Source organism: Podarcis pityusensis (genome assembly GCF_964106645.2).
Source record: "Podarcis pityusensis genome assembly, chromosome: 5".
NCBI lineage: Eukaryota > Metazoa > Chordata > Lepidosauria > Squamata > Lacertidae > Podarcis > Podarcis pityusensis.
In genome coordinates this window covers 9412414-9424439 of record NC_138032.1, presented here as the reverse complement: position 1 = coordinate 9424439, position 12026 = coordinate 9412414, and the positions used below count along the sequence as shown (strand labels likewise).

Here is a 12026-nt window from a genome sequence, read left to right as displayed (position 1 = left end):
GTGGGAAGGTAAACGGCGTTTCCGTGCGCTGCTCTGGTTTCGCCAGAAGCGGCTTAGTCATGCTGGCCACATGACCCAGAAGCTGTACACCCGCTCCCTTGGCTAATAAAGTGAGATGAGCGCTGCAACCGCAGAGTCGTCCGTGACTGGACCTAATGGTCAGGGGTCCCTTTACCTTTAAAAGGGATAGGACAGACTCCTTATTGAATACTTGATATGGAAGTTTGGGAACCGGACTAGGAACTGGGATATCAGGGTTCAAATCCACACTCAGCCAGTGACCAACTCCTACCCTACCCTACCCCCCAGGGTTGTTGTGAGGTTAATATGGAGAGGGAGAGAACTTTATAGGCCAGCATGAGCCCTTTGTAGGAAAGACAGGACATAAATGCAATTAAACAAAAAACAAAACTGACGTGGAATGGAAATAAGCTGATAACCCCAACCTGTTGGTTGGCATCTATCTGTCTTGGGAGATGATGGAAGAGTGCACCTTTGAGGGTCAAATAATATCCACAGTGCCTGCTGTGGATACGGGAGAGGCATGTTTTGTTGCAGCTGGGGCAGATGAAGGCGTCCGCTTGAGCTGCTGCAGATGCATTGTGGTGTTTCTTTTCTCTGTGTTCTTCCCAGTGGTCATTCCTCCTCTGGTCACTGCTAGAGATGCATGACCTGACTGTCTCTGTCCAGGCACCGCGGTCATCTGCAAGGGGTTCCCACATGGCAGTGCTAATGTTGCCAGCCTTCATGTTGCATGCTGTTTGCAGGAGAACCATGATTTTGTCCCTCCTACAAAGAATCAGAGATTTGGAAGGCAACCCTCTGCTGGTTCTGGAAACCCACTGCTGCCAATGAGTTTCAGTGGATATGGATGGTTTGAAAGCTGCAGCGAGGGTGGAACACTAGACTGCTTACAGGTGCAACTGGCAGGGCTCACCTAATACGAATTCTGAGGGAACTGCACGTGCTGCCAATTAGCTCCTGGGCCAAATTCAAGGTCTGATCTTCAATATATATTATATAAAGCCATAAAAGGCTTGGGGAAGATGCAGGGGGAAATATGCGAAAAAGAGGAAGGAGAGTGGGGTGCCTTTCCCTGTGTCCTACACACACACCCTGCCCCTGGCAACTATCATTCTAAAAACCAAACTTTGCAAATATCCAGTGTGGTGCTACCTCCTTTTTACAACTAGAGCATCTAGAGAACATCTAAGGTGTCGCATTGAGAGTAATGAAGGATATAGAGAAACACCCATCACAGGTTGTTGTGAAACAATACAGTGGACGCTCGGGTTGCGAATGTGATCTGTGCGGGATGCACTTTTGCAACCTACAGCGTTCGCAACCCCCAGCGGCCGTAGCGGTCAACTTTTCCCTTTTCTTACGAGGAATCCTATTCAGAATAAGGGAATTTCCCTTAAAAAAAGGGAAACGTTGACAGCTATGGCAGCGGCGCGTCTGCCCACACGTGGGTTGCGATTCAGCGCTTCTAAGCATGCGCAAAGCATGATTTAGCGCTTCTGTGCGTGCGCAACTGCCGAAACCCGGAAGTAACCCATTCCAGTACTTCCAGGTTTCGGCAGTCCGTAACCCAAAAAAATGCAACCTGAAGCGTCTGTAACCCGAGGTATGACTATATAGGTAATTTAGTATGTCTTAAAGTTATCTGTCTAGCATCTCATCTGTTGGTCACCTTTCCTTGTTCCAAATGAGGTACAGATACCCCAACTGATCTTGGTAATGGGGATAATTCTGACCTGTAAAAAGTCCTTGGGGATACCAGCCCCTGCAGAGGCCACGTCCAGCAAGTCATGCGGCTACATGCCTCCAAAGAAGGGATGGAATGCTCTCCATTGCAACTCCCCCAGTTTCTCATTTTCCCAAACTTATATTCATTTCTCCACATTTCCACAGTCATTTGCACTTTTTAAAAAAAAAATCCTTGTGGAAAACGGCCAGCATTTTATACTGAATGTCGCCTAATAAACACATTGGTGTACGCAGTATGTACACATTTTTGCAAATATTTTTGCCCAAGATTGACTGCCTTTGAAGGAGCGAGTACATAGCTTGGGGGGCACTTCTAGTTGCATTGCTGTCACCTGAGGCTCAAAAAGCCTTGGTGGCCTGGAGTGCCTCCCACCAGCTCCGCCCCTGTCAGAACAGAGGTAGCCTAACTTCTGTAAAATCTAGGTTAGATTACTGCAATGCTGCCTCTGAAGACGGTTCAGAAACTTAAGCTGGTGCAGAACTCAGCAGCCAGATTGCTACCAGGGCAAGATGGTCTGAGTGCATCACACCAATCCTGGCCTGACTTGCACTGGCTAACAAATAGTTCCCTATTCAAAGTGCTAGTTCAGACCTATAAAGCGCTTTGTGGCTCAGGACCTCAAAGACCACCTCCCCGCATATGAACTGGCCTGAACTCTGCAATCATGATCGGAAGCCCTTCTTCATGTGTCCCCCTCCATGGACACACTAGAGCAGGCCTTTTCGGTGGTGGCTCCTCGCTTGTAGAATGTTCTCTCCGGGGAGGCTCACCTGGCAGCTTCATTGCCAGCTTTGATTTATTTATTTATATTTATTTAAACAGCTTGTATACCACTTTACTACAATCATTTAGAAACAGTTGTACATCCAGGCATGAGGCTAAGATGTGCCTGTTTACCTAGGCTTTTGGTCATTAACTTGGATCATACCATGGTATGATTTCTTGCCCACTTTGTGATGTCCATCTTTCATTAGGGTAGGGTAGAATTTGTTCTTTTTATAGTTATTGTTGGATGAGAGCACTTTTGAGAGCATTATTCCACTGTAATGTGATTTTTCCCCCATGTGAATTTTCGTTTTAAAATTATTGTCAGGCTGTTTTGTATTTCATGGATTTGTATAGGGGACGCGGGTGGCGCTGTGGTCTAAACCACAGAGCCTAGGGCTTGCCGATCGGAAGGTTGGCAGTTCGAATCCCTGCGACGGGGTGAGCTCCCGTTGCTCGGTCCCTGCTCCTGCCAACCTAGCAGTTTGAAAGCACGTCAAAGTGCAAGTAGATAAATAGGTACCACTCCAGCAGGAAGGTAAACGGCATTTCCGTGCACTGCTCTGGTTCACCAGAAGTGGCTTAGTCATGTTGGCCACATGACCCGGAATAACTGTCTGCAGACAAACGCCGGCTCCCTTGGCCAGTAAAGCGAGATTAGCGCCACAACCCCAGAGTCATTCACAACTGGACTTAACAGTCAGGGGTCCTTTAACTTTTACCTTTGAGACATCTTGTGAAAAACGATGAGTGAATGTAAAACAATAATAATACTTAATAACTTATAGATAATTGCATCAGAAAGTTGCTCCTCTTCCAGATTCTCAACCTGTAGTAGGACCTTATAGTCAAGTAGGCAAATTGCCTTTCTCCCAATGAATCAATCAGTGGTTCCAAGACATGCCGTTGTGTGTTCAGCAGACATCTTCCTTCGATACCCTCTGCAGAAGATGAACAAATGACTAAGTGGCGCGATTAAACAACTAAACTGTTAACATTTTGCCTCTGAAGGAGACTCGAGTAAATCCAGAGGCTTTAATATGAAATCTTTGATAACCAAACAAACCATTTATTTTGGGGGATACCATCTGCTTTATCACTTACATGGTGTTAACGTCTTTTCCAAATAGGCAGATGGACCTCATTCAAGTTCTGACAGTAACCCTTTGTTATTGGTACAAATGGCTTCAGAGGTATTTAATTACCATTAGTAATCATCGGTTTGCTGCTAGCTGGTGACATTCGGAATAGTAAGCAGGTTGCATTCTTTGTGTCCAGCGAGTTCATAGAAAGTTAAACCTACTTTTGACAACAGCCTCAAGCTTAGCCACCATTAACCCCTCTTCAGTTACAGGATGATGTGTTTGAACAGTATGAATGATTAATGGAAGCTAAATAGGCCCATTTCTAGCTTAAAAACCTTTTGTTGTTGGCAGGGCACGGGCGACTGGCAAGGTGAACAGGAATTCAAGTGTTGGGGTCCTTGCTCACAAAAGAGATGTTAATTTAATTTTATTTTACTAGGTGGTTGACGGCAAACAATGCCAGGCTACAGAATGCCACTTCCGCCTCCTCCGTGTCCAGCGCTGTCTCTCTCAGCCCCCTTTCCAAGGGATCAGCTTTCCCTGGCAAGGTGGGCGTGGTGTAGCGCAGGCTGGCAGAGATGGGCAACCTGCAAAACAAGGAAGCAGCACACCAGTAAATGTGTTATTTAAGGGTTTGATCTCGCTGAGGAAGTGAGCGAGCGTCCCCAAGTTCCACACCCAGTTTGCGATTTCTGTTCAGGCAACTTCCAGAATGTTGGCCTATGCAATTCGCTGCAGCTGATCATTTTGCTTATTTTCTCAATGAACAAGTGGGCGGTTTTTAATAGAAGAAGGCGAAATATGCCTCTCCTGGTCCTAGGAGACCAGCAGCGAGGGGAGCTTGTCACAGCAGGAGGGGGAGACACTTGCGCCTCTTCACCAACTTATCTCCCTCCTTTCCTGCTTCTGCTTCTACACTTCTCTCTGTCACAGACTCCCCCCACTCACTAAGCCCTGTCGCCTTTTCAGCTTCTGGAACCTCCTCTTCCCACTCTGCTCCTTCTTCTTCCTCTGACCTCTCACCATCATCCCACCACCAATCCCCAGGCTCTGATGGTTGCTCCCACAACCAGGCCGGGACATCACCTTTCCCAGAACATGTATTTAAGAACAGTAGAAGCAGCTGGGAAGAAAGGAGTTTCATTTTTAAAATGACAATTTTATAAGTTGCTTGTCTTTGTTTGAGCCTTCCGCATGATTCTGTATGTATTGTGGTACTTTATGCATTGTGATCTGCTGTTATTTTCATTGACTATAGTTTAGTAACTAAGATTGTTAAGAGTGAATTTCTGTTTAATTATCATCTGCTGAAATTTGATGTTATTGGGTGCTATTATATGTTAACGGATTATTAACTATCACTTTATTTGATATTAGTTGTTTATTTTAAAGCTGTGTTTTTAAGATGACTTTTTTTGTATTGAACCACATTGTTATAAGGTTTATGATCTTTGTTGTTTCTTCAGATGTCAGAGAAATAAGCAACTATCTGACTTTTAGAAGACGTCTGTCCTGTTTAGGGAAGATTTTAATATTTGATGAATTATTGTATTTTAATATTTTGCTGGAAGTTGCCTAGAGTGGCTGGGGAAACCCAGTCAGATGTGTGGGGTATAAATAATAAAGTATTATTATTATTATTATTATTATTATTATTATTCGGCTTGTAAACAGCCTTGTGTACACAGAAAGGCAGTTTACAAATTAAAAGTGAAATGAAATGGGGGGCGGAGAATAGTGTTGCTTTTCTCAACAACAGATGTGCATGAAGGACTGCCGTTTTTCCGTTTCCCCAAAAAAAGTTGTTGCACAAACTAATGTACTGTACATTATAGAGTTGGGCTGGTACATGTTTATTCACCACATGAGCTCACTGTGGATAGGAATGCACATCCCACAGACATCAATGTGGTGCTGACAGACATCTGCACCTGAATTCCCCTTCAGTTTCTTTGTCACCTTTACATGCCTATCTCTCCCACAAGTCTGTGTATCCAGCTGCTGATAAACGTATTTTTTGCTCTATAAGACTCACTTTTTCCCTCCTAAAAAGTAAGAGGAAATGTGTGTGCGTCTTATGGAGCGAATGCAGGCTGCGCAGCTATCCCAGAAGCCAGAACAGCAAGAGGGATCGCTGCTTTCGCTGCGCAGCAATCCCTCTTGTTGTTCTTGCTTCTGAGATTCAGATTTTTTTTTTCTTGTTTTCCTCCTGCCAAAACTAGGTGCGTCTTATGGTCTGGTGCATCTTATAGAGCGAAAAATACGGTGCTTTCTTTGGCCCATGCTATACAGAACACTAACTCAGTACTTATATATCATGTATTTATTGCTGTTCTATTTACATACCTGTTGTTTTCATCTATCAGTCAATAACATCAGCGATTAAATTAATACTTATTAACAACAGTTATTAATAGCAGCCAGAGGGAGGTGGCCGGGGTAGATATGCCTCAGAACTATGATACACAGGAAGATGGGCATGTCGTTTCATTTTTTAATATTTCCTGCCGCTTTTCACACACGCGAGTCCCAAAGCGGCTCAGCAACAATAAATAACAGTAACCTAACAGAACATCGCAATTATAGAATAACTGACAAATCATCAGCGAAACAACCACCTTCTATAAACAACTATTAACAAAGCAACTAACAAAATAAGCTGAACACTGCCAGTCAGTGTAGACCAGGGGTGGCCAACTCCCAAGAGACTGCGATCTACCCACAGAGTTAAAAACTGGCAGTGATCTACGCCCATTTGGGGGGTTCAGGTCAAAGTTGAGCTTTTTTTTAGGAAGGAGGAACGCTGCTTTTTTAGGAGTTCAGGTCAAAGTTGTTTAGCTTTTTTTAGGGGAGCCAAAGTTGTTGAGCTTCTTTGGGGGGAGCCAGTGATCTACCAGTGATCTAGTACAGATGTCCAGTGATCTACCGGTAGATCACCACCTATCTGTTGGACATGCCTGGTGTAGACCATGAGTAGGCAAACTAAGGCCCAGGGGGCGGATCTGGCCCAATCACCTTCTAAATCCAGCCTGTGAATGGTCCAGGAATCAGCGTGTTTTTACATGAGTAGAATGTGTGCTTTTATTTAAAATGCATCTCTGGGTTATTTGTGGGGCATACTGTAGGAATTCGTTGTTGTTGTTTTCAAAATATAGTCTGGCCCCGCACAACGTCTGAGGGTCAGTGGACCGGCCCCCTGCTGGAAAAGTTTGCTGACCCCTGCTATAGACAATACTGACTTAGATGGACTTATGCTTTGTGTCAGTATAAGGCAGCTTCCTATATTTTCCCTTTAAAGCCCTAAATGGCCTCAGCCCAGTATACCTGAAGGAGCATCTCCACCCCCATCGTTCTGAGGTCCAGCACCGAGGGCCTTCTGGCGGTTCCCTCACTGCGAGAAGCCAAGTTACAGGGAACCAGACAGAGGGCCTTCTCGGTAGTGGCACCCACCCTGTGGAACGCCCTCCCACCAGATGTCAAAAAGAAAAATAACTACCAAACTTTTAGAAGACATCTAAAGGCAGCCCTGTTTAGGGATGCTTTTAATATTTAATAGGTTATTGTATTTTAGTGTTTTGTTGGAAGCCGCCCAGAGTGGCTGGGGGGACCCAGCCAGATGGGCGGGGTACAAATAATAAATTATTATTATTATTATTATTATTATTATTATTATTATTATTCCCCATCCCCAGTCCTCCACAGCACTCAAGTCAGGTCGCCAGCTCAGATCTTGTCTCTGCCATAAACTTTCTAACTGACCTTTAGCTCGTTGGCAGACCAACTCTGCATTATAAAGATGTCTGCAAATGTGACATGAAGGCTGGCAATGCTGACCTCAATGTGTGGGAATCCCTTGCAGAGGACAGCAGTAAAAGAGAGGTTGTGCATCCATAACCATGACCAGAGGAGGAACCACCATTGGGAAGAGCACAAAGAAACGCCATGGTGCACCTGCAGCAGCACAACCGGACGTTGTCTTCTGCCCCAGCTGCAACAAAACATGTCTCTCCCATATCAGTCTCTACAGCCACAGCAGGCGCTGCAACTTTCCAACGATTTCACTTCACCCACAAAGATACACTCCTCCATTGTCTCCCAAGACAGACAGATGCCAGCCACCTTAGCGAAGACACTCTCTCCCAGCTTCAGTCTTCCCATCTGAAAAATGGGAGATCATAGAATAGAATCATAGAATCATAGAGTTGGAAGAGACCACAAGGGCCATCGAGTCCAAGCCCCTGCCAAGCAGGAAACACCATCAGAGCACTCCTGACATATGGTTGTCAAGCCTCTGCTTAAAGACCTCCAAAGAAGGAGACTCCACCACACTCCTTGGCAGCAAATTCCACTGTCGAACAGCTCTTACTGTCAGGAAGGTCTTCCTAATGTTTAGGTGGAATCTTCTTTCTTGTAGTTTGGATCCATTGCTCCATGTCCGCTTCTCTGGAGCAGCAGAAAACAACCTTTCTTCCTCCTCTATGTGACATCCTTTTATATATTTGAACATGGCTATCATATCACCCCTTAACCTCCTCTTCTCCAGGCTAAACATGCCCAGCTCCCTTAGCCGTTCCTCATGAGGCATCGTTTCCAGGCCTTTGACCATTTTGGTTGCCCTCCTCTGGACACATTCCAGTTTGTCAGTGTCCTTCTTGAACTGTGGTGCCCAGAACTGGACACAGTACTCCAGGTGAGGTCTGACCAGAGCAGAATACAGTGGCACTATTACTTCCCTTGATCTAGATGCTATACTCCTATTGATGCAGCCCAGAATTGCATTGGCTTTTTTAGCTGCCGCGTCACACTGTTGGCTCATGTCAAGTTTGTGGTCAAGTTTGTGGTCAACCAAGACTCCTAGATCCTTTTCACATGTACTGCTCTCAAGCCAGGTGTCACCCATCTTGTATTTGTGCCTCTCATTTTTCTTGCCCAAGTGCAATACTTTACATTTCTCCCTGTTAAAATTCATCTTGTTTGTTTTGGCCCAGTTCTCTAATCTGTCAAGGTCGTTTTGAAGTGTGATCCTGTCCTCTGGGGTGTTAGCCACCCCTCCCAGTTTGGTGTCATCTGCAAATTTGATCAGGATGCCCTTGAGTCCATCATCCAAGTCGTTGATAAAGATGTTGAATAAGACCGGGCCCAAGACAGAACCCTATGGCACCCCACTAGTCACTCTTTTTAAGGACTGTTTTAAGGACTGCAGCTACATAAAGTCGCCCTTGAAACCACTGTACAAATGCCAGCACTGACAGAAACAGCAAAATACCATCTTTGTCAAGGATCTTCAGATTCCTATGACAACCCTCCTCGTCAAAGCTCTCTGAAAGGGCTGGAGAGCTGGTGATTTTTACAAAACTGCAGCCCCCTCATTGGCGGACCATCTCCTCCTTTCACCCTAAAGCACTTTCCCCATTTTCCACCATGTTCAATGTATACATGCGGGGAGGGGGCAGAATGTAAAGATATACTTCAATATTTGAATGCATTTTTGATGGGGGTGACTCATCTCAGCTCCGTACCAACTTTTCATTTAGTTGTGTTTTTTTTTCTAATCCCCAAGGGAGGCAGCAGGATATTAATTAGCCTCGTGCCCATTACTCAACAAATACACAGGCTTTAATTGCACCTTTGGTGTATTTTGCTCTCTGTCACAGGATCTTGCTTTTATTAACTACAGTCATTTAAGGCTCTGCGTCGCTTTCGCGGCAACGCATGAATACCGCAGGGCCCCAATGAATCATTCACCCGTACAGAGCTGTCAAGACAATTTGCCAGCCCAGGTGCAAAGCAACTCACCCGTCATGATAAAGATGAGGAGATTTTTATTTTTATTTTTATTTAAAAGATATTTGTCAACAGAAATGAGGAGACTTATTTGCTTCAGACAAGTGGATGAGCGTGAAGCGGCCAGAGAAATGGCTACAGTAATTTTCCAACTGAAGGGGGGAAAACCAGGAATTTCTTTTTCTGGTCCTCTAATTCTTTCTCTCTCTCTCTCTCTCTCTCTCTCTCTCTCTCTCTCTCTCTCTCTTCATTTCCTACCCTGGGATTTTTTGCTTTAATTGCAATTTGCTCCAGGAATGTAACAGTCTTTTTCTTTCCTTGTTGTCTCTCTTCGCTTGTACAGCCTCCAGCTGTTTTTTGTCGTAGGTTTGTAATACTTGCCACCCAGTACTCCGGGTTACTCACAGCAGCAAGGATTTGCCATGCTCAGCTTGTGACCTACCAAACCAAACAGAGCCCATCTGCCATGCATGGCAGCTTGTTAGAGGCTGAATGAACCCCCTGTTTTGCGCTGTCTGCTGCGATTGCAAAAAAACAGGGGTTGGGAGATGAATGGGGCAAGCTCTTGGCAGGCTATAATAGATAGCTGCTGGACTGGGCTCAGTGAATCACAAGTTCTTCAGAGCTGGGGGGGGGGGTTGGGGTTGGGGAGTGTTCATCCCCGTGCACAATTGGTAATTGTTTTTGAAAATATGCACCTAACCTCAGGGTCTTTTCCAACTCTGCAAGTCTCTGATTCTGCGATTCAGGACTCATGGCCCTCAGTCTGCACTGACTTTGTTTGCTTTCAATACAGTCATACCTCGGGTTACAGACGCTTCAGGTTGTGTGTTTTTGGGTTGCGTACCGCGGAAGTACCGGAACAGGTTACTTCCAGGTTTTGGCGCTTTGCGCAGAAGCGCCAAATTGCAACCCGTGTGTGTGCAGACGCGGTGCTGCAGGTTGTGAACACTGTGGGTTGCGAACGTTCGCAACCTGAGCGTCCACTGTAATGGTAGCATGTAGCCAAAACTGATTGGCTGTGTAGGCTTGTGATATCAGAACAGTCACTAGATGACCCATGATGGTTAACTAGGATCACCCACAACGTGACTTTGATAATAATAATAATAATAATAATAATAATAATAATAATAATATAATAATAATAATAATAATAATAATAATAATAATAATAATAATAATAATAATTTATTTGTACCCCGCCCATCTGACTGGGTTTTCCCAGCCACTCTGGGCGGCTTCCAACAAAGATTTAAAATACATTAAAATGTTGCACGTTAAAAACTTCCCTGAACAGGGCTGCCTTCAGATGTCTGCTAAATGTCAGGTAGTTGTTTATCTCTTTGACATCTGATGGGAGGGCGTTCCACAGGGCGGGTGCCACTACCGAGAAGGCCCTCTGCCTGGTTCCCTGTAGCTTTGCTTCTCGCAATGAGGGAACCGTCAGAAGGACCTTGTCGCTGGACTTCAGCGTCTGGGCAGAACGATGAGGGTGGAGACGCTCCTTCAGGTATACTGGGCCGAAGCCGTTTAGGGCTTTAAAGGTCAACAACAACACTTTGAATTGTGTTCTTTGCCTTTACTCTTAACAGACTTTTTTGGCCTTCAGCAACATACAAGCATCTTGGCACATCTGATCGACTATGTGTCATTGTGAAATTGCCACATTCACTGCCACCTCGGAGTTAGGGGTGCTTGAGGAAACAGGTCAGCAAGAAATTCATTCCAAAGTTTGCGCAAACTGATATGCTGCACCCAAAGCTGAAGCTTTGATGCTCCTCCTCAGGTGAACAATTCAACGCCACCCGCACTGCCCCACTGGTCTCTACTGCTCATCACTTCGCCTCATCTTCGCCACATAATGTTTTTGCTCCTAGTCCCCTTCCTCGGGGGGGGGGGGGTGTGTGACTGACTTCACAGAAAGTTTATTTGATGATTATTCCATCTCCTCAAGGAATCCTACTAACTGCAGTTCTGTTAGGAGAACCTAGAAATTCTGCCTAAAATTTTCCGTGGAAGCAATGTCCAGATCTGTTGGGAGAAAGATGCTACTTTTGAGGGGGGTTTTAAAGCGATATTTGCAGATGGAGAGAAAGGGAAAGTTTGGAAACTGGAGAGCTCATAGAGGATGAAGCTGCAAGACTTGGTCAGGAAGCGAAATGGTATTCCCACCCACCCCCTTGTTTAAACTGAGCTGTAGATTGTTATTTATTTATTTTACCATAAATGGCCACAAAGTGGTTTCCATGACAATCAACTAAACAACCCATCGATCAAAACAATCCGATATTTAAAACTAAATGAGAACCATAAGTAAACAAGAAAACTTCTAATTTGTAGCTCCCAGGTTTTTATTCCAAAAATGCAGTTCCCTGGAATTCCCCAATGCAGACAAAAAAAGCAATTATGAAGGGGAAAGTCTGCAACAACAAAAAAGGCAGTTTATATTGGTGGAAATAATGTACTGAAATGCATCCTTCTTTAGAAGAATCCCTTGCAAAAATGTGTACATCAGGCAAAACTGCATACAGGAACATATATGTTAGGTGCAATGCAATTGAAAACGCATACAGGTTTTAAAAACTTATTCACAAACGAGGAGAACCACAGTGAAGGTG

At 44.8% G+C, this 12026-nt stretch overlaps 1 long non-coding RNA gene across 1 annotated transcript in view; it reads left to right on the top strand.

Moving 5' to 3' along the window:
• Positions 1 to 11488, top strand: part of LOC308478532 — a 28454-nt gene extending 16966 nt beyond the window's left edge. Inside the window, exon 5 of the long non-coding RNA XR_013987112.1 lies at positions 11001 to 11488. This is a non-coding gene — a long non-coding RNA (uncharacterized lncRNA). The remainder of the gene's footprint in view (positions 1 to 11000) is intronic.
• Positions 11489 to 12026: the final 538 nt, after the last annotated feature.